We start from the raw sequence: 23,714 nt of genomic DNA, 5'->3' as shown, positions 1-23,714 counted from the left end.
CTCCCAGTGTTGTGATTATGGTTTCTTTTAGTAAGGAAAAAAACCCCAGAAATGAAGAGTGAACCAGCACTGCCATTGGCAAATGCTGTAATGTTTCCCCTCACTATTAATTGTTCTCTGTTTACTTTGATGCTCAAAGATTGCCCTGTTTTACAAGCATATTTTCTTAATTTGTGTCACCTTGTACTGTAAGTGTGTCAGAGGGGAAACATTTGCAAGTGATTAGATATGGACCTTTGTGTCACCAAATGTATGAGGTACATACCCTTATAGGATATAATTGTGATCTTTTAATATGCGGCCATTGACCCGGACTTGTTATTATCTATTATAGTTTATAATAATGTATCTCTTTATGATTAAATGATGATGCCTGGCAGAACACTATGATTAGCATTTCAGTTATTTATAGATTATGTCAGAGCAGTAATAAACATAAAATGCTGTTAATGTGTGGCTAATGAAATCTGGACATGAACAAGTTTATGAATTGATATAATTCATTTGAGTGTTCTAACTGAGCTGCTGGTTCTCGTCATAATTCAAAAGCTTAGCAGGGTTCACCGATTAGGAGGTAGACTAATTTGCTACAAAAAGTCAATGGGTTTTCATCGTCTTGGGCTATCATACACAGCATGGCTGATTGCATAAGGACTATACAAAGTAATTCTCATAAATATATTTATTAAGCTTAATATGTTTTGTGAGGTTAGGATGGAATCAGCCAGTGCACAACATATGTGGAACAAAATCACAGTGTGTTAGATACTAAAAAGATATGTTCAGTAAAATCATTCAGGAGCGGATCGATGAGGGAGTTATTTGAATTTTAAAAAGTGAGCAATTCAATATCAAATATAAATGAGAGCCATAAAGAATGATACAGATGATTGACTGAGTTTGCTCGACGTTTATTTTACTTTGGCATCATAATTTCATTTCATGCTACAAATACCATTTTAAACTTAGGTTACTTAGCGCTGAACTAGGCGGGTGTATTCATGGAGCTTATGGCAGCACTGCGTCCTTGTGCCTGGAAAAGCTCAGGAACCTCTCCGAGCAGAGTGTGTGTTCTCCTCTTCAACAGCGGGGTCTAGGGACTGCTGAACATCCTTTCCTGGCACTGCCCTTTGGTTCCTACATGTGCCAAGTCCTGGTCATCAGAAAAGATGTCCCCAACCTTTACGGGATTTTTTAAATTTTAAACAGTACATGACTAGGGTATTGGATGTGATTTCCTCTTTGGGTTCTTTATTTTTCCATCAGTCTGTCAATTTGTTGGTTTCTTCCTCCCTTTCCCTGTGACAGCATCCTTTGCTTACTCCCATTCTTTCCTTCCTTGTACCAGATCCACCATTGGTTTAATCAGGGTTGAATTCCTGAGCAGAATCCTTTGTGCTACCCAGAAATGCTAATCTTTGGAAGTACTAGACTAATGTATATCCTCTGTCTAATTCTGTCTTTTCCAGTATCTTTATCGCCTCCAAAATGCATTATTTTAGAACCTTTTGTTTGAACATTATGCATAAACTGACTGGGCTCCTTTTTGAAGAAAGGAAATCTGCTATGGGCTTACATAGAACCTCAAATACATTAGAAAAACACTTAGGTAAGATAAATAGCTGAACCCTTCATTTATTTTAAATACTGACAAAAAGTATTAATAGATCTTAAAATATTACAAAGAAACAAAACCAAAGAATCAGAAATTATTTACTTCTCGTGCTGCTTATTTAAGAAACTAACAGGATTAGTCATGAGATTATGGCCCTGGGACAATCTCATTAATAGTAACATTAATCACAAAATTCTCAAGTTTTTCTTCTTCCCTTTAGAAAGCCCCAACTCTGTACTTATTACCAGGAGAGAGGAAAGTGCTGCTGGAGGACATGGCTGTACAGTTGTATAATAGTTTCTTAGTATAACAAGAGTCCAAACAGAACCCTTGATATTCTCCCCTCACATTTGTTTCTTGACCCAACACGTGATCCACATGATCCCTGCACTTTTAATCTCCACTACCAGGTTTTGCTCTGTTCCTTCCCCGTATCATTCACTACATGCATTCCTCCCTTGCCTTACATAAATCTTTGTGTAATCATATGTAATCTTTATGTAATCATAAACCACACACCCCACTCGCTCCTCCCCTCCCTCCAAGCAGTTGCTTTCAAGTTCTTGGAGAGATTTAGAAACAGATTCATACATTTTTCTAAAGATGTTTTAAAAGACAAGATTAAGGATGTAACTTCCATAAGACTTGGGTGAAGAGACAAAAAGCTTTGTAGAGGCAGTGAGTTGAAAACCATCGGAAACATTTCTAGGTCAGAGAAGTCCTTCTTAGCAAAGCATCCTTCATGCAAGGTCTACAAAGGGAACCTCTATCACATCTGTTTGCTATCTGCAATATCATGTCTTGTATTCTGTTTATTTTAAATTTCTGCTTACTTAATTAAAAATGTGGCTGATATTTTTTCCTGCGTCACAAATGAGAACGCCAGCATTTCATTTATAAACTGATACCTGGCTCAGCTTCTGCTCTTGATATTTTCAAGAGGCCAGTGATTAAAAATCCTATGTGGAATATGCTCTGTTATTGCCCTCTCTAGGCATTGTTGCATAAAACCTTAAAGGTTCTGGTGCTAAATCCCCACGGCAGCGTTTTGATACATGCCAGATGTTCACTCATGGGAGAGATAAATGTTTAATAATTTTTGCTATTGTTACTGTTTTTACAACGTGTTATACTGCCGTGGCTTGCTAAGGCTAAAGCTCTGTTTTGCTGAGGGAACAAGCATATAATAAGTCAGATGTTTACATTTCCATCAGCTTGGTTTTGCATAAAAACATGGGAGATTTCACCTGGAGCACAAGTAGCCCAACTCTCTCCGAGCTGACAAAAGGGTTAAAGTGCAATCCGAAATCCCATTCCAGGGAAGAAAGGCTGCTAAAACCTCCAGTTGGTTTTAAAAGTCTCAAACTTCATTTGGCTCCAAGTAACAACTTAAAACCTATTTACACAGGCTTGACCTGCTGTGTTTCCTTACCTGAGATGAGAAGCATTAATCCCATTTGCCTGTGGCATTTGCTCCCTGGATCTCTGCTGTAATGGAGCAATATTCATCTTCTAAAATTAGAGAAGTGCCAAAATGTTTAAAATTAATATTATATACTGGAGTGAAATGGATCCCTGTCAAAACACTGGTAATGTCACAAGATTACTCTGTTTTTTTGGAGCTAGTGGGAGCTAACAGTAATGGGATTCATTTTCCCTCCAAAATGGTGTCACAGCGTGAGGGAACAGACTGCAGCCGGTCTGGACAAAGTCTGGATTTTCCAGTATCTCCTGTGCAGCTGTGAGGGGCTCCATTCACCAGTCTGTGACAACAGAAATCCGCTCCTTCTTTGGCACCCCAAGAGTCTGTCACTGAGTGGTGCCTGCAACAGTGGAGGGTGTGTTTTTCCTTGTGTGTCCCACAACAGGTAGGAGGAGGGGAAGAGCAAAGGAAAATTTGTGAGTCTCAATGCTGAGACCTGAGTGTGGCCTAGTTAGACTGTGCATGATCACTGCTCATCTCAGAGAGCAGTCATTGAGAAATGACCTTCCTTTACCAGCCAGGAGCATCCACAAAAGAACAGCTTTCTAAAATAAATAAATAAAATTAAAAAATCCTCCTTTGCCTTTCTGCTTGTCCTGAAGGGCAAACAAGGTAACAGAGAACTGAGAAGCCATCTAATTTAAGAAGGATGTTTGCTGAGCTCTTTCTCTCATGCACATGCACTCTTTCACTTATTCACCTTTCCCACTGCATTATCTTAATGAAATGAAGTAACCCCCCTCCATCTTTCCAGTTCACCCTGTCTAGAACTTGTAATTGCTTATTGCAGATTCCCTACGCTCTAGATCTCCACTGTTAAGGCACTGCAGACCTGACTCTGCCGGCCTGAGTGAGGATGGCAGAATTGGATCCACATCAAAATCAGAAAAGAGTGTAGGAATATAAATCTGTGTCACATTTTTCTCCAGCTCAGGCTGATAAAAGTCGTCTTACTCTGTGAAAGGTCATTATCCTCAAGGAAATAAAAAAACGTAAATCAGGAATACAGGTCAGGCTGCTTTCAGCATTCAAATCTTGTTTTTAAAATGAAGCAAAAGATTGGTGATGTGTAAATTTGTAAATTTGGAGTCCTTGTCGTACAGTCCTTATGAATATGAAGAAATCTGCAGGTTTGAAGACTTAAACAATGTTTTTTAGGAGCAGTGATGCTGCAGTGCAGCTGTGTCTGTTAGAACAGGCTGCACCCCAGTCCACACTGCGAGCTCACCAGTTCAGTGTGGGTTTCCATGTTGCATATGTGATGGTTGAGCGGATCAATCATAATAAAAACTGTGCTGTCGCTTGCAAGCTGGTGAAGTTCTGATGAAATGCACAGAGGTGGTGCATCAGCTCTTACCTGTCTTCAGAAAATAAAACACCTTAGCTTTTCGTGGATGGCATGAAACACCCAGGGCTAAATTCCTCATTCAGCATCCTAACAAACTTCACCTTCTGTGTAGAGACCCAGGATGAGGGAAGTATTGAATTTCAGGTATTTCTATTAATTGAGGTTAGCTGGATAATTTTCTGGTATGTTTTGCTTTACTTTCTTATCTCTTCCTCTGTGCTGAGTGTTAGCATTGTCCTTGGCATGATGCTTTACCTTGGAAAACATTTTTAATGCCTTGTAGGATTTGGCTGACTATTGTTTCCAAAATGTTCAGCTTAATTGTAACGTGGCAGGAAAAAAAATGTCTTGGACAACACAGAAGAATTTATACAAACAAAAAGTTTTCTTTCATTTATCTCAGTATAAAATAATACAAATATAAAAGCCAATTAATAGTGATGTAATTACAAGCTAGGTCTAATTTTCCATAGATCCTATTAATTGGATCAGCAATGGGAGGCAGCACATGTAGATCATGACATGTTTTATGCTGTGCTGCCAGGCAAGCTGACCGAAAAAGGTATTTTTCAGAACATTTCCTCCCATCCCTGACCAAATCTCAACAGTAGGTAGTACAGTAATTCTAATGATATTCAGTGTATTTTTTAAATTCCCTATGTGGAAGCATGGTCAAACAGGCTTTGAAAATTATCTTTCTAATTATTGATGCCTGAACAAGTTAGAGAATAAAGGTAGTAGTAATGAAAATAATAGTAACATTGATAAATTATGGCTCTTGTTCTCCTGATATTTAAGTCAGGAGATTTTACCGTCACATCTGGCAAGGAATGCAAACAAAATCCAGGGACTCTTAAAGCGAGGCTCAGCCCAGGCTGCTGAGAGCTGTATATTAAATATGCTGTGCTTTTCCTTTTTAGCCTTCCATGTACAGTAGATACACCATTACTACCTTCCTTCTCTAAATTTACAGTGTTATGTACATAAAAAATATAGAAAACAATGTCTTAGCCAAACAGTGGTAATACCACAAGCTGAAACAACTGCAGGGAATGGTGGAACTGACTTCTTAACTTCCAGCTTTGGCTGGAGGGAGCAGAGCAATGTCATGACCTTGGCAAAGTGGAATTGTGAGTTTCTTATCTTTTCTGAGGTAGTAGCTGGTCTTGAGGTTGCATCCAGGATCCTCCTGTGCCTCCCATGGAGGGGCTTTCTGGTAGAGAAATAGAGGAGCTGCAGGGTGACTGGCAGAGCCAGGGAAAAAGCGGCGACCAACTGTGGAAGCAGCTTGGCTTTGGATGGTTATCTCCAGAGAGGTTTTAAATGTAACACTGCTGAACTTAGCTCTGCCCTTCCATTTCAGATTTCTGTGTTGGCTGAACTCCGAAGTCATTATGCATTCAAATGCAAGGATTACAGGGCTATTTAGAACCCCAAATAATGAGCAATGATGGTGAGTTCAAGAATCTGGTGGCTCCATCTTCAGATTGATGATCCGCTCAGAATTATGTATAAATGTGGTACCTCTCCTTCCCATTTATTCCAGCTCCTGAAATCCTTTTTCTCTGCACTTGCACAGTGGTCGTGAGGTTGAGTCCCTTGCAGTAGCAAAGAATGATGTCATGGACATCTGAAAGAGAGAGGGAGAGGAATGAAATGTAGTGGGAATTACATGATGGAAAGTAGTAGGAAGGTGAGGCTGGCGTGGCTTGTGTTTTATGACACAGAATACTGTCATAGCAGAAGTAGCATAAAGGCTTAAAAAAAAAGGTGAGCACAGGCAAGCCAATAATTGCTATTCTTATCCAGGATTTCTCCTTCCATTACAGTGTTTGGATGCAGTGGAGCTATAGAAATGAATTCCGAATGTTTGGCCTGTAACTGTTAGCATTTGCACCTAGCACGGTGAGCCCTAATGTAGGACCCGCTTTTGTTATATTAAGTATCTGCTGGACATATTTTTTTGGAATCCCCTGAAGATGGGAGCCTGTAGGATCTGTTCCCTTTGCTGTGCTGGCTGTACCCAACAAGCTGCCAAACACCCAGGAGCTGATATAAACCAGGAGCAGGAAATGGCCAGGGGAAATTAGTTCATACTCCTAAAGAATGGTATAATAATTGCTCCTTCTCTAATTCTTTTCTCCTATTTCTTGTAGTTGTGGGGAGACAGGATTTTATAGGTATTAAATATGTTATAGGACAATTACCTCTGTTTCAACCAAGCCTGAATTGGTAATTGTGCTGTAATGTATTAGACCATACAGAGTCCTGAACTAGCTTTTCCTTCCTATATTGAGAACTTTATAATGATGTTAATTAATAAATAATAACTTTTGATAGAGAGAGAGAATAACAGCAAGGTTGCAGTCAGTAGGTACCATGGGGCTATTTCAGCTGGGAGATGCCTATATTTGGAACATTAAATTCATTTTAAGGTAACATTTGTTGTGGTTTTTTATAACTTACATATTTCTTCTGCATGTATCCAAATAAATACGTGTGTGTAATAAAAAGCTGTGCATTTACACACCCCTTGTGCACAGGAGCAGAAGGAAAAGGGAGGAGAGGTACAATAAATTCCTTGTGCCAGACCCATATAAATGGGTTGTGGTCTTAACACAGCTTCTCCTGATTACTGGTAAAAAACTAATTAGGTTTTGTCATTTATTCACTTGGAGTTTTGTCTCATTGAAACCTTGCTACTCTATTTAACCTACTTCTAGTCTGCAAATATCTGCTGCCATGTTATGTTATGCTTTTTTTGCTTAAATTAACTCCTGAATAATACAGCATTGCACATACAGGAGAATGAAAAGTTTTCACATTTTTAATACAAGACTGATTTTATTATATTACTAGAGGAATAAGTTAGATTGCTCTCGCAATCTCAATAAATCACACATGAAGTCTTCTTTTTTCTAAATTAAATTTTTATTTAAATAAAAGTGTTATGTTTGTATTTGAACTGACAGCTAAATCTGATAATTAGAGTGCATGAAGTTGGCTTTGATTGGCATTGTAATTGGATTGTCATTGGGCTGAAAACCTATTATCTTTGGATCATGCCCCATGAAATCTGTTGAAGAAACTTTGCTGCCAGTCATTAAAGCCACCATCTTGGCTTACAAATTAGGTTTGAAAGGCTTTTTACCACTGGGAATGTAATTTAAACCACTGCAATTGCACTCCCATTAATTAAAATTATATTAAAATTATGGTTCATTTTCTAAATATTTTTTTCATATTTTATTAGACATACTTATTACTAAATGCTTAACAAATTACATAGCAGAGCTAGTAAAATTATATTTTAAGATAATCCATCATTTCAGCACATGCTACTCAGCATTAGTGGAATTAGTCAGTGTGTTGATCATTAAAGGATACACTATTTATGTTTTTCATTACTGGTTCTCATTAAAAATAAAATATAATTATAAACCACTTTAAAAAAATAAAGCAAAATTCCACTGAAGATTCTAATTAATGCTGGTAGAAAACTTAGAACCTGCTTTAAAGTGAACTTAGTTCATTGCCCTATTGTTCTCTATATATGTATTTTCTCTATAAGTCACATTGGTTACATTAAGCTGTAGAGAGGCGTGAATAAAACAGATTTTTTTAGTGTGTAAATGCTGGTTATGCTGTGATCAGAGTTGATAAAATAAAGAATAAAGGGTTGGAATCTGTGCAGGTTTGCCACAAGGGTTCTGCAATGATTTTATTCATAGAGCAACATTTCTAAATATATTCCAGTAAAATGGCAGCAGAGGTGAAGTAAGAGGAGAATCCACATTCCAAGAGCCAAGTACCAAAATACCCAATTAGTGCCCAAGGGCTAAATATGTTTTATTTTAGTATGAAGTGGAACTTCTGGAGTCTATGTTGCCAAAGATTTTCTTTCCAATCACTCTGGTGACTACTACATCTCAGCCAGTACCACTGTTGCAGTAACAAAGGAGCCTTCCTTTATCCTGGCTTTGGGATGCTCCGCTGTTCCCCGAGGTGCTGGAGGGACCATGGATCTCCAGCCTGCCTTTGCAGGAATCCTGCACCACTACTTGCAGTTGTCTAGGTGGATTTTTCTTTTGTTCCTACCTGAGCTACTTCATCCAAAGAAGTTCCTCCTTGCTCAGCAAGTCAAGGCCTAGAAATTCACTTCTTTTAAGGTTATGATTCCCCACTTGATAAACCACAGTGGGATTCCATCTGAAATCCCTGGAGTGCTTTAGACTCCCCATGCTACCTTTTTAGTCAGTGAAACCACTGAACTCCTTTAAAAGTGCCATTTTCAAATGAAGCTCATATATTTAGACTTGACTTCAGCTGTTCCCATGTGAGAATTTGCTTATTCTGTGCTGCTTAAACATTGTTCTATGTATTAAGAACGTCTACATTTTTCTTCCTAAGAGGATCTTCGTTATTTTGATTTATGTGGATCCAAAATGAGCTTTTGTCTTACAAAATAAGCATCAGGGCTGTAAGAAACTTGGAATATATCAAGCTTTAAATTTCTCAAATTGGGTTTAGAATATTTCTCCCTGGCTTTCACATCCTTGAGGATTGGAATGATGTTCTGTAAAATAAATAGTAACTTCAGAGTCATTAAATAGTTGTTCACCCAACCTCCCTGAGCTTTGACTGCCCTCTGTCATTAGGTCTTCCTACTTCACATGGCCATGTGCACACCAGTAATGCAGCTCTGCATTCAAGTGATATTTAAAAACCAGGAAACTTCTTTAGTTTGGGGTTTAACATCAAAATATCAGTGTTTGCTTGGATTACAGTGTGCTTCCATTGGTGGGAATCTGAGAAAAATGAAGCAATGTGGTTTCAGAAAGAGGATGAAACAGTTAAATATATTTAGTTTTTCAGAGTAATTATTTGGGGATAGAAGTCTGTTAAATACTGGTAGGTTGTTCCAGTAGTTAATCAATTAATAAAGGAGAGCTGGCAGAATCCAAATGATTGGCAGATATTCCTGGAATGAAGAGGATAAAATGTAAAAATGGCAGGTTTCTGAACAAAAAGGAGGAAAAGCCTTAGAAAGTGGTTTACCACTGCAGGTTTGAATGACAGCGAGTCTGGCATTTCTTCTGAATTAAAAGTGCCTTTTTGCACTGTTGTTTAAGATGGGCGAGATCAAACCACTGGGAGGGATTTAAACACAGGCAAATCCACTGAAGTCTCTGATGCTTTCATCTGCTCAGCCAGTAGCTGGGCTGGGCCCTCTGAATCTCAAAATAAAGCAAATATGTTATTTCTTTACTTTTTTCAAGCTCAGCCTATGACTTCTTACATCACAACTCATTATCCCAACCCACTTTCCAGCAAGATATTAACTTGTCGCTTCAGTTTTAGTTTTTCAACTCTGTGTCTTGAAGAAATCTGATCTCTGTAATCCACTGCCATAAACTATTAGTCTGGAATCAGTTTGGTGGCAGCTGGAAGAAAAATAAAAATGGTTAACTAACAAAAGAGGAAGGTTCAGCTGTTCAGTTCACCTTAAAAAACCCAACCCAAGTCCAGCCCTGCTCTTCTCCCCATGTTTCGGTCATAGAATATAAGTGACGTAAGTGACTCTCCCTGTGGAGAACTGGCTGCATGTGGCCAGAGAAAGGCACTGGATTTTGGGGATGGAGGTCACTTTCCGGCTCTGCCAGAGCTTTTTGGGAGGGCAGCAGTTAAAAATGGCATAGTATTACTGCTTTCATCCACCAGAAGGGTTCATCCTCCATTTCTCATGAGGAAACTTGTTTAATGTCCAATACTAGCGCTATTCCTGCTAGGAACTTCCAGATGCAGCAGCCCAATAAACAAAAAATAATAATAATCAAACTGAAGCACTGATTGAGTTAAAGGTACATTTTGTTACCTCCTCTCCTGCTACTATTTTTTTTCCGTTCAGTGTTACTTAGATTCTCTACATTAAGTTAATATTTACTCTCCTTGCCACAGAAGAGCAGCAGAGTAAATAGGATTTCATAGAAGGAAGCTGGTGGAGTTAAACAAATAAAAAAGTGGCCAGTCCTAACCTTTCGTGCGTGAGCCTCAGCATCCCCCAAAGGCCCAGAGCCCCTTTCCCAAACGTGCTCCGGTGATCCCGCCTGTGCTCCTTGCACAGAGCCGGGGCAGAGCCTTCCCTGCTGCACACAATGAGCCACATCCTCCGCTCTGCAAATTGGTCAGAGCTTCCCCAAGCCCATGGGAGGAAGAGCTATTTAAGCAAGCTGCACATCTACCCCCTGAATTGCTTCAGCATGGCTGAACTCCCCGAGCAGGGCTGTGGGAAATGCACGGAGCTGGAGGAAATCGTGTGGATTTGTAGCACGGCAGCCTGGATCTTCAGGACAAAATGGTGGGTCAAAGCCACCCTTGTTTCTGCCCTGGAAATGGGAGAATTATGCAACGTGACTTTGACCTAGAAATCAATACCTGCTGCTTAACTACAGAAACAAATGGCAGCTCTGATGGCCAATAACAAACTGATGGTTGTTTCTTTGTTCTGTCTCTCCTTCTGTTAAACCGACTGCTAAAGGGCAGGAAAACATGACAGACTTGTCAGCCATAAAGAACTTTTTGGTCTCCTTTGTAGGAGCTCATCTTTTCATGGCCTTGTGCCAGAGCGAGTAGGTGCCTTCCACGCTAAATACAAAGAAAGTGATGTTGGAAAAGGATAGCTGCTCCAAGCCAGGAGAATCTAATGAACTTCTGATAAAAGTCAGGCCAAAAGGGAATAATGAGTTGCATCATGTGTTTATCGTCCACTTGCAGCCATTTTTAATGAAAGCATGGGAAATTAGCCCTCCTCAGATGCTTTTTTCCCTCAGACACATTTGACACATAAATAGTGTTATCTGTAATTAAATATGCTCTGGCAGACCTCAGATTGCCACAACTCTGCTCAGAGCTGGCAGCGCTGCACTGGGGAATGCTTGCAGTGATCCCAGAGCAGGGAAGGGTCACGTGCCCAGTGCCTGAACAGGCCAGGTGTGGGTTAGGTGCTTTCTGGAGAAGAAATGGCACAGGGGGTTATCAGTGCTTGGGATCACAGAATCATTTCAGCTGGAAAGCCCACAGATCAAGGAGTCCAGTGTTAAGCGCTGCTAAGTCCAGCACTAAGCCATGTCCCTAAGCGCCACATCTACACATTTTCTAAATCCCTCCAGGAATGGTGACTCCACCACTCCCCTTGGCAGCCTGTTCACATGTTTGACAACCTTTCCTGCTGGATCCCATCAAAATCTGTGTTTTCTTGTGCAAGTTCATGGTCCTAAATCAGGTGATTATTTGGGAAATACACGCAGAAGCTCTTTTCCAGATTTGCACAGAAGTAGCACATCCCACATGTGTGCCACGTGTTAATTTGTTTACTCAGAGGTCAGGAGGAAAATAGGGGACAGAAGAATTTTACAACCCAATTAAAACTTATTATCAAGGAGCAGCAATAAACTTTTGTGGAACAAATGAGCCCAGGGTTCTGGCTGTACCTCAGCATCCTGAGTTGTTCAGTGCTTAAAGATCAATGCGGCTTCCTGCTAGACAGCTGGAAATGTGAAAATCTACAAGGAGGTTGCACCATGATTTTCACCTAAGGCACGGAGATGATGACTTTAATAAACAACTGAGCTGCAGGTCACATCTTCCCACTTTTCTCTTCCCAGCCCAATTAAAACAACAGCCTTTAATTCCCATTTAGGTTTCCTCTATCTTTCTGTCTGTCTTTATGTACTCCTGCTGCCGGTTATGCAGAATAGCAATGAACAGGACTGGCCAAAATATTTTATGTTCTATTTCTCTAGTTTAAAAGTTGTGTGTTTTTCAGAGAGCATCTAGAAGTAAAAGTCTCCTAAAATTGGCAGAAATATTTTTCCTAATGAGGTTCACAAGAGAAGCCCCAACCCTTTGTCTGTTAAAAGATGCAAGAAGGGAAGACAGTCCTCAGCAATCTCAAGATCTACGGAGTTAAGCACAGGACTGGGAGCCAGAAGATCTTGAATTACGTCCCAGTGTCTGCCGCACACAGGATTAGTAATACTTTGCACTTACATTAGCACTTTGCCACTAAATAAAGTTTGCAAGTGACATTACAAATGGGGAAGGAGCGGCTTGGAGAAATGAAGTGACAAATCCAAATTGGCACAGCTAGTTAGTGTCAGAATCAGGATTACAGTAATTCTTGACAAGCCGTTTAACCTTCATGAGGTTCAATTTTTACACCTTTAAAATGAAGGAGATGATTTCCGCCGAAAGCAAACTGTGCAAATGATACCCACTGGCACAATTAAGTAAATACATTGTTCAAAAATTACTACTCCTCTGCTACAGCTTGGAGGTTAAGCAGAGTATCTGCACAAACTCGTGTTGCTCCAGGGAAGAACATCTCTTAGGGCTTCTTAGGAAGCAATGGTGGTGAACCAACTCCTCCAGGGAGATTGCTTAGAATTCCCAGGAAAAGGAACCCATTTTCAGTCACCTCCACTGGCAACACTTGAATTAGATGACTTGGAAGGGGGAAGGGCGTTACAGTAAATTAGGAATTGGGCTGGACATCAGCAAACCAGAACTGAGCTGGTGGCACACGGCAGGAAGTTTATCCTGAGTATTACAGCACAGCAATTACAGGATGCTTTTGGTCATTGAGTTCTCAGCTTGTCAGCAAATCAGGAGTTTTGGCTAACAGGTAAATAAATAACTGGCCAACTAGAGTTCCTTGCTTTAGTAATCAGTTCCTAGAATAGAGATACCAATCAAAGCCTCTGATTTGCATGATCTTTTATCCTTGCTTTTTTAAATAACAAATTTACCTTCATAAATTTGAATCCCATCTTTCCACCTCACAACTGAACATCTTTGGCGTGTTAAGTGCGAGAAAGATTATGCTCAAAATAATTTTTTTTGTACCACAAAAATGCTGTACAAAATGCTTCCTTTTATTGAGGCTGATGCTGCCTTTGCTAGTTTCAATCTACAGTGGTACTTTTTTCTTATCACCAAACGTGCTGTGATCTTGTTTAGGAAGTTAATAGCAAACAACAAGAAGCAGGTAACTGAAAATAAATAGATGCTGTTTGTATTTTTGTAAACATAAAGATGACCTGCAGTCCAAAAAAGCATTTAGACATTCATTTCAACACAGGCAAACCTGTATTTATCCTTGTTCATCAAAACACTTTACCACATGCTTAAAAGCAAACATCCTCCCAGTACCTAATGCCTTCAGAGGAAATATGTACCCACAGTGCCTGCCTACCCCTCATTTTATATCAGTGAGGTTTTTGGGTGATCAGGACTTGGACTGGATCAATATTTTGAAAAAGCTGTTCATCAGATTTTTCTGGTTTTTCTTTCCGGCTTCCTTGACACAGTTAAGTTACAGTTTGATACAGAATGATAAAAAAAGAAAATCATTGGTATTATTCAGAAGTTGCATCTTGATGCATATATCCTGAAATACAGTAAATCTTAGTCTTGATTACAAATTCCAAGTGGTTTTGCTGGTGGAGAGTTTCATATTGTTACAAAATGCATCGATGTGCAACAGGATGTTTGTTATATTTTTCAGGATGGATTGCTAACTTACAGGAAAGAAAAGAAGATTGTGTCTGTCATGTCTGGGAGAATTATATTTTTGTTTTATTAACCTGGCTTACTTTGAGGGAATGTTTCTTTTCTTCTCTGTGTTTTCCCAGCTCTGAAATCCATGTTTTGCTGTCCCTAGCCTGGCGGGGTTGTGTTAGTGCTGCTCACAGAGCAGCTCTGAGGAGAGCTCTGTGAGCAGGGTGAAATCCTCATGTTCTGTGCACGGGAGAGGCTCCAACTCCGACTGTCTCCCTCTTCCATTGGAGATGGGATCAGCGTGGATGTGTCACAACAAACACCTGGAGCTCAGAGCAGACAAGTGCCCTCCTCTGTTTTCGTGGCAGTCACTCTGGGTTGAGGTAGTGCTGCACAGATGAGCCCTTCCCTCTGATCAGAAGCTTTGTTTTGTTGGAAGGATTTGGAAAAAATTAGAAATGCTAATTAAAGGAACGGGGTGATGGCACTGAATTGTCACTTCATGTAACATTGGCTTTGTACAGATGATCAGCTCAAAGTATGGTTAAAATGCTTCCAGGGTGGTGTTATGTGTGGAAAGCTGTTAAAATACTATTGAGATTTAGCATAATGGTGAAGAGATTGCGCAGCACCCAAAAAGCTGATGGTTTGCTTCATGCTTAACTAGATTCCCTAGCACCAGCACCAAACCAAAAAAGTGTTTTGTTGTTGTTGATGTGACCAGATAGGTTTCATCCCAACCCCACTGTTGCCAGTGTGAGATAATCAGCACTGGTCTCCTGAAAACAAGGATCAGGAGTGACTGATGTGCACCTCCCAAGTTCTGGTTGCAAAGAGAGCACCCAAAGGTGGCCAAGAGCTTTGCTGTCCTCCTGCTACATGAATCAAACAGAAAGTGCCACCAGCAAACTCCAAACGTGTGTTCCAACATAAGGGGTTGTGCCTGAAGGGAATTCAGTCCCATTTCCCTCAGGAGAAGAAACCTCAGGTGTAACTAGAGAACAAGGCCCTCAATCTGCCAGATTTTATCAGCTGAATGGCATCAACTTAAATTTGTTCCTGATTCTGGTTTCTAGGCAGAGCTCTGTCATCAGCCTGAATTTTGGTAAGTGGGAGAAGATGTGTTTGAAGTTGCCCACTGCAGCTTCCTGGAGGTTTCCCAGCCCCAATTCCTGTATTTGTATCCATGCACAATATTTCAGCTCATGTACAGCTCTAGTCATCACCTCGATTTTAATCAGGGCACGCAGCAATGAACTGACATAACTCTGTATTTTCTTTCCTTGGAACTGTGCTCAGGTGCAACACCCAGGAGTTCAGGGAGACCAAGGAAAGTACTTTGGCAGGGTTTTTACACAGAACATTGTGTAGGTTTTGGAAGGGGGCGTACAGTTGTCTTTTGGCAACATCTGAGCCTTTAGAGGAGTATCAGACCAGTCATGCTTTCTATTTTTTTTTTTTTAATGCCTTTGAAAAAACCTCAGTGAGCCTGAGACTTCCTCCCTCACTGCTGACAGAGCCAGTGGTTACGGGGCACTGCATGCAGCACACAGAGCAAAGGTGAACCCCACCACAACATCTGGTCTTACTTTCCCCCCCTCCACTTTATGAACTGAATATCTTTTGGGTAACTCTGTTTCTAATACCCTGGGTTCAGATTGATTTACACAGGCCACTGTAACTGAAGTATATCTTGAAATCTGAGACTACCCAAGATGTGCTGGCACAGCAGAGTTTGTTTATCAGCACTGGATTTGGGGGAAAAGAGAAATAAAAATCCTGTGTTGCACTTTGACATGCATTGCTGGATCATAAACAATTTAAAAACTTATTTTAAAAATCATTTCACCTCCTTTTATAGCCACAGTGAGAAACTCTAGAAAACAGTTTGCAGGTCTGGTAACAATCCACAAACATATCCTGGTGAAAATTAGTCCAGTGCTGTGGAAGGAAACACTTGAATATTTTAGTTCTGTCTGATCATGTATCTTGTACTTTATTTTTCAAATAGGATCCAAACATATTGTAGGAAATTTTCCTCATGAGCATGGTAGGGAATTGTGCTGTGCAGAGCTGGGGTGCAAAGCAGCTGCTCTAAATCCTTCCTCTGCATTTGGCTCTGTGTGATTTTAGGTCCCAAAAGTAGCGATGACTTCAGTCCAATGGATACAACCAGTCCCCTTTGGAATCTCCTGTTGGGAATTAGTGACATTCTTCTTTTAGGAAAAGCAGCCTTTTATGGAGACAGTCCTGGGGAGCCCCTGGATGTTTTGAGGGATGGCACCCTGCTCCCAGCGCCATGAGGGAGTGTGCTCACTCCCACTGCCCAGGCTGTCTTGGGAGATTTACAGCCTCATACGCCTGGGAGATGCTGCTAATAACTTTTTGCCGGCCTCATGTAACACAGGGCACGCACCAAATAAGCATATTTGCTTAAAAACACAAGTTTCAACTCGAGAAAAAAAAGCTGTTTAAAAAGGCCAGATGACCCACTTGCCAGGAAAGCCCCCAAACTGGGGGGGTATTTCACTTGCAAATTGCCATTCTCCTGTACTTGTGGAATAATGCTGCTAGTGACAATTTCAAATCTTTCTCCTGGTGTACATTTTGAACATCATGGTATCCTCTTGTTTCCCATTTTTTACTGTTCAGACCCTCCATAGAATATTATTGTCGCTGCAGACCTTTTATCCAAGGACTGTTGATCACAGCACAAGAACTGTCATCCTATTTGCATTCTGTGGATGCATCATTATTCACAACATTTGATGTCCATAAAACACATTAAAACTATTTCCTTGAGCAAAAATAATCAGCTCTCTGCTGTACATATCATTTGTATACTCAAATTGTAAAATGTAAATTGATATATAAGAAAATGGCCCATTAACTTTTTCATTAATGACAATAATACATTTTGTGCATCAGCAGTAGGAGGACCCTACATTCATTCTAAGGAACCTGAAGGATAAATGGAGACTTCTTTGTATTTCATAAAAATGAAGGCTGTCATCAAGCCCATTTTAGAGGCGGGGGGGCAGAGAGGGATTATTTTCTATGGCCTTATTTGTTTTTTAAACTGTTCTCATACTTGGAAGCATTCTTAAAGTTAAAATACTCTGATGAACCTGATCCTCCTGCCTTTGAGGCAGAATTTGCAATGAAAGCCACCTGGCATTTTGCCTAAACAAGGGTGAGGAGTTACCTGGGTGTATGTTAAATATTCTTTGTTAAAAGCACTATATGTGCACTGAATGTATAAATTGGGCACAGCTCCCACCCAGCTGGTAATTAATCGCCTTGAAGCATTCATGGCATTTTTTTCAATCCCATCCCAATTGTCACTTCCACTATTTCATTTTTAAGCCGGGTGGATTCTGTGGGTGCCATAACGGGTGCTGTGTTCCCCGTTGCTGGATAACTTTTGAAAGAGTAGATCTATTCATGCAAAAAAATAAAATAAAGTATAAATGACAAGTATTGCTGGGTTTTGTGAAATTTAATAGACAGCTGGATTACTGTTTCTTTAGGATTTATGCTGAGTTACCTGGAACTTACTGTGTTTTTAATGTATGTAATTTAATCATCCTGTGTCTTTTAAGATAATAGCAAGTGATTTTACTGTAATTCACATGAATTAAGACATCCTAATATGTATACTGGCTGTCAAATCGCTGTATATTTACCATTTGATTAAAGCATAGATTAATAATTTTTCTATAACTGATACATCATGCACTAACAGATAAAGAGCATCTGATATTAAGTAAGTGAGAAATAAAATCTGCTTTCAGTAAATTGCTTAGAAAAATTACACAGTACATTTAAATTACCATTTGCTTAGCAACATGCCCTTGTAGACATTCCAGTGGGGCTATAAAATGATCGATTTACTTTAATTTTCTACTGAATCCTGAAAAAATGGCTATCAGTAACCTATCCCTTCATCATGGCATGCTGATTCACTCTGTGTATTAAATTTACTGGCAAGGAGCAAGACGTTAACAAAAAGTAACAGATAATGTGAACATTTCATGCATAATCTGTAATATGAGATATGTATTAATAGGGAAATTATGATGCATTCAATTATTCTGAAATGCCTTCCAGAGATGTTTTGATTTGGCTGCGCTCTGATAGTAGCAGCACAGCAGGGAGCATCTCAAGTGATGAATAACCTAATCTCCTAATCTCAAAATGGGCACTATTCACAGCTAGCCCGGGAGAGGCTGGTGGGAGCCACCACACTGCACAGACACTGCTCCCTCACACAACAAAAACAGGTGCAAAAATCCCCTGCTTCTCACAAGGCTCCTCTCCCCAGTTCAGAATTTTTGGGGGGCACAGCAGTTCTACGAGTTCAGGTACTGATATGGAAAAGAAACCTTTGCTCCCCTCTCAAATAAACTTGGGACACAAAAGGCTATAAAAATAATTGTGTGAGCAGTTGTTCTGTTAGCATTGAAGGTTGCTTTGTGACATTATACAAAGGAGCTCTTTCTGACTTTACCCAGTTTAATATATACCTGAAATGATCTTTACTATGGATACATTTTTTTTTTCCCCTGGAAAAAACCTCATGAGAACAAGAAACTCCTTATTTTGTCTCATGAGCCCGATGGACCCGAGTGCTTGCTTGTGTGTAATTAAGCAGCCGTGTTTACTACTTCTCCTGGTGAACAATAGTCTGGTTTCCTGAGGAGGTCAGGCAGGATTTATTTTATTGTCTACACACTTGGAGCAGGCAAGGTGCCTGTCATTCCTCAGCCCAGCTTGGGCACTTTTTCCCTGCTCCACATCCCCTGCTTTACTCCCATTTCCTCACCTTGGCATCTCTGCAACTGAAACTAAGCAAAAAAGCCCAGGAATTCGAGCCACGGCAGCACAGCAAACAATCCTGGGCACATAGGCTATGCAAATCCACCGAATTTTTTTACACTTAATTACTTGATTGCAGTGGGCTCACTTTTTGATTAATGCAATTTGGCAAAAGGTAATATTACACCAGTGTATTAGAATTTTTAGTAATTATTCAATGTTAATATGACAGTGTTCTTGAAGAAAAATGAGAAGGAAACAGTATCTCTGTTTTGTCTTCAATTCACAGCCCTGCTCAGGAGGAGAGACGCACAAATACTTGTGTAAATAAACGTGGTTTATCTTTGGGAGAAATCTTACTAAAAATTCCTGATTGGTCTTCTCCCCACTTCCTGTCCTTAATGCCATACTTTTAAAATTATTGGCATTACAAGGGTGCAGAAATGATTTTACACTCTTTTTTTATGCTGCAGTTTATTTGATTTACAAAGTGATTTGTTCTAACAAGTACCTTTGCAGTTTAATCATAATGCCACATTGTGTGTGCTGTTTTCCAAGACCTGCGCTGTTCCTAATGCCTTTGGCAGCCCAGCTCCTGAGTTTTCTGTCTAATAGAAAGCAGGGAAGTGTGAGGCTCCTTAGATTTCCTTTGCTTAAGCAATTTGATTTCCTCCGTGTTGTGCTCCGTGTGAGCATCGTGTTAACGCAGAGCAGGACGTGGTGCTTTTACCTCACCTGCTGTTACACACCCTTTACTCCAGGTTGTAGCCACTAATCAGGGTTAGCAAGCAGGGAAGGAGTGGGGCCCCGTTTTATGAAACTTTCAGATGAGGGATGTTGGGTTTATTTCAGTCTTTAGTACCCGAGAATGTACAATTGCTCTGAAGATAAATAAAAGATTCAGCTGGATGCCACTGGAGAGCAGAGCAGCATGTCTTTGGCATTGCTGGAGTCTTATCTGATTTGGATTTGTATACCTCATGGGGAATGGCAAAATATTGGAACAGACGGCTTGATATTTCCGAAGAATATAGTGGGCTTTATTAGCACCAGTTTCATTCCCTGACTGACGGCTTTTTCAAATTTTTTATCTTATTAATCTGTGCTACTGTATGTAAATGTTATTCCTCTCTGCATAAGGGAGGCAACCAGCGATTTGTAATAAATGCTTATGAGTGCCTGAGGCTGCACTTAAACTTTAAAACATCTATTATTAAGTTGCAAAAAAACACTGTAATGGCCAATAGTGACCTCATAGGAATTTTAAACTGTGGTCTGCTCTTCTGCATTAAAAACAAAAAAATTGCCTGAAGTTAGAATTATGAGCAATGCTATTTTAACAGCTGCATTTTGATTATTAAAGTGTGTTTTACAACTGAATTACAATGCTTTTATGGACTCTAGGTATAAGATTTAAAAAGGTCATTAAACATAGTCGGTTTTGTCACAGTAGGTGTCATTGTATACAATGGACACTATACAATCTATTTTATGTCGTAGTACTTAGGATTTAAAATAACACGGGGAAGCATTTTAGTTTGCTTAAGCATGTAGATTACTGTAGAGCTTTTCAGGTATTTTGACAGTTTGCGGTCCAAAATGACTACTTTCATTATTATTTTATTAATTTGACAAGAAGCCCTACAGATTTTCTGTGTATGAACGTTCCATTTGTCTCAGAAATAATTAAAAATGCCAGCCTAGAGCAACAAGACAACAGAAACACTTCTGGCAAATCAATGCTGAGAAATGCATCGTTTGTACGGGAGCCAAGTGTTTAGTCCTGAGCCATTTTTACATTTTCTCAGCCTGATAGGACGTGGGCTCATTGACAGCCAGTATTGACCTGCAGCGTGGGCTGGGCAAACCCAGCACCTATAAATTGATTTATCCGGGGTGTCGTGTGCTGGGTGCTGCATGCAATGTTTACATCTTGCACAGCACAGCTGCAGCAGGCAGGAGGAAACCCCTCTGCAAAGGCAAACTTAAATTCTGCTGCCCTTCGCCTCCTCTGTCAGACTTGGAAATACTTAAATCTTTAATTTGCCTTTCATTAATTTGTCATGGTGTTATCCTGGTGAAGAACCCAAGTACAAACAAGCTGGGTTTGGGGTGGCTGTGTGTTAATGAGTGCAAAGGGAACCACGATAAGTGCAGAAAGCTCCAAATATTTGACAAAATGTCACAAAGGATTGTATTTGCATGTAGTAGCATGGGTAGGACATAATGATTAGTGTGTAGTGCCGTGCTGGCAGTACCTACTCCAGCTTATCCTGATAACATGTCGGCTGCACAGCTTTGAATATTGTATATGTTCTTTGAACATATCTAGGACTAGCGGAGCTGTCACTCCACTGAAAAATGTGCCTGCACGAATGACAATGCTGCTTTAATTTTTTTTTTTAAAGAGGACGACTTCTAAATAATTATTATCATGCTAATAACATTTGTATTCTTTTGTGTATAATTAAGATCTGCCTGTCTAAGCATGAAATAGGGTTGAAATCTTGAATAAGTATGCTATCCTTAACCTATTTAGTAAATCAATTTTAATTTAGTATTCTTTAGGTTAAGTCATAACAATAGAATTGCTGTATACAGAAAAATCCACAATTTATGGCTGTAAACCTTCTCGGAAATGTTTAATAATGAGCAAAGCTTCTGTGAAATTAAAAAATCTACCCCTCTAAATGTAAGTGCTGAATTTAAAAAAATGATTCAGCGATTACTAAAGTCATGTGTTTTTTTAAATTACCATTAACTCTTTATTACTTAACATGAAATTGTACATGTGATTTTATCTATAAGCCCCTGTAGGATTGTAATGCTTTTTCCAAACACTTGTCTTTTGAGCCCTACCCATTTTTTTGAAACATAAGGAAGACAATTACCAGAGTAGGTAGAATTCCTAGTCTGCAGTTATATTATCGTATTTGTATTTCTTATTTAAATAGGGAGCAAAGCAACTGGAAGGTTTTTTGGGGGAAAAAAGTGTCTTTTCAAAGATTATCAGTCCTGAGAGGAGTCAGAAATGCCTAACGAGGGACCAGATCCTGCTCGGAGAGGGGAAAGTGGGAGAGACAGGAGAGAAAAATATCCTTAGCTGCTATATGGAACTGTTTGATGTCTTTGTTATTCTAAGTTTGCATCTCAGGGCTGTGCAGATTCCTGAAATCCTGCTTCCCAACATTACTGTGGGATCTGTATGGGCTGTGCTGCTTGTGGCCTCTTCCCTGGATGTAGGAGAGGTAACAGAGATTTCCCCAGGACTGTGTGTGGTGTTTCCAGACCTGATTTGTTCAGATCACAGTCCTGGTCCTCCAACAGAGTTTGAAATGCAGGGACAGTAAACAGCCCCTGTGTTCCCAGTTTCCCAGTGCCATGTACAGAATCCATGGGCCTGAGCACTAGATGAGGTTCTGGAGCTTTTTCCAGATACCAGAGTTTTATTGGATATTATTTATGGGGGATTTTTCTACTTCAGTTGGCCTTTAAAATACTTTCTTCCTGTGGCATCTCTGTGTAACAGTTGCATGAAAACAACCCAGCGCTCATTAAAGACTCATTGACTGATCCTTACCCATTTTAAATTGGGAGCTGCAGTGATTTACAGTGGTTGAGGGTTGGATTCATGATGCCTTGAGAAAACATGGGAGGAGCACAGATTGTAAGTGTGGTTTTATTAGGGGGAATATTCATTGGGGACAGTCTGTCGTCGCTGCTCTCTCATTGCTGCCATCACCAGTCATTTCTGTGGTGCTAAAATCTACTTTACAATATTCGGGAGTCTTGGATAGATGACCAGTTAAGCAGAAACACTGCAAGTGAGGAACGTAATTTGAACACCTCACTCCTTTATGCTCCTTTATGAACCTTAGACACAGCTATTATCTCATAATGGCACATTTTCTTTTAAAAGGCCCCTAACAAATGTACAAAATGAGTATTTTCTAACCTGCATAGTTTGCCCACCATTTGCCTCGGTGTTTTTGTCAAAGGACATCTTAGAAAAAGGCTGTGTTAATGTGGGCATGGGATGGCTTTGCTGGTTATGTCAAATGGCCTGTCTGCTTCATTTGATCCCAGCCAGGGTGCCAGAATCTGAAGGAATTACAGGTGGAATGCTGTATGCTTGTAACTCACTGAAAATTAGATACAGAATGTGCTTCCAAACATGGGTTCCATTTCTGAACACAAGAAAAATGGGCAATTGGGGCAAAATTTTCTTTAAGGTGAAGTGGTGAATTCTTCATATGCCAAAGAGAACATGGGACACAACTGGTGTTCCCACTGGGAAGGAATTGTCAGAGAACATGGCTCTGATGTGAATTAGGGAGAAAGGGAGAATGACACCTTGTAAGGGAAACAGCATCTGGGGGAAACATTACAATCTTTAATTCAACAAACAATTCCTGCATGGGACTTTCAAAGGTTAGGTCACTTCAGCAAAGGTGAATTCAGCCCATGGCTCTGGGAGGCCCAAGAGGCTCTGGTCACAGTAATTTTGTATTTTCTTCCCTCTGTATTTTATGAAGTGAATGATTGTTTTTAAAGTTTGGCAACCCTGCTGGTAAAAAAATGTGAGCTGCTTTTACATGTGATCAGAGATCAAACCACCAGGAGTACATCCTAATAAGAGAAAAATTTGTGGGTCCCCATACAATTTGCTTTATTCATCTGTTCATATAATACCAGAAAACTTTCAGGATGGTGCCCAGACTTCAACAGTGTTTGTGGTGCTCATCCCTGCCTCTGCCCTCTGTAATACACTGCTGTTTATTTTGATTTATTCAATATTTAAAAGCAGGCTCTCATTTTCTGAACACCTTTGTATAACAATAAAAGAAGCAAGTATGCAACAAGCAAGCACCAGCAAATGAATAACACTCTTT

The 23,714-nt window shown here is 39.9% G+C and overlaps 1 long non-coding RNA gene across 1 annotated transcript in view; it reads right to left on the bottom strand.

Annotated features, from left to right (window-relative positions):
- Positions 1 to 890: 890 nt before the first annotated feature.
- LOC108449367 overlaps positions 891 to 23,714 on the bottom strand; it is a 43,255-nt gene continuing 20,431 nt past the window's right edge. The window contains exon 3 of the long non-coding RNA XR_001865535.1: positions 891 to 6,076. This is a non-coding gene — a long non-coding RNA (uncharacterized LOC108449367). The remainder of the gene's footprint in view (positions 6,077 to 23,714) is intronic.

This window comes from Corvus brachyrhynchos, unplaced genomic scaffold (genome assembly GCF_000691975.1).
Source record: "Corvus brachyrhynchos isolate BGI_N302 unplaced genomic scaffold, ASM69197v1 scaffold69, whole genome shotgun sequence".
NCBI lineage: Eukaryota > Metazoa > Chordata > Aves > Passeriformes > Corvidae > Corvus > Corvus brachyrhynchos.
The sequence above is the reverse complement of the archived record's forward strand: the minus strand, read 5'-3'. Positions and strand labels throughout refer to the sequence as shown.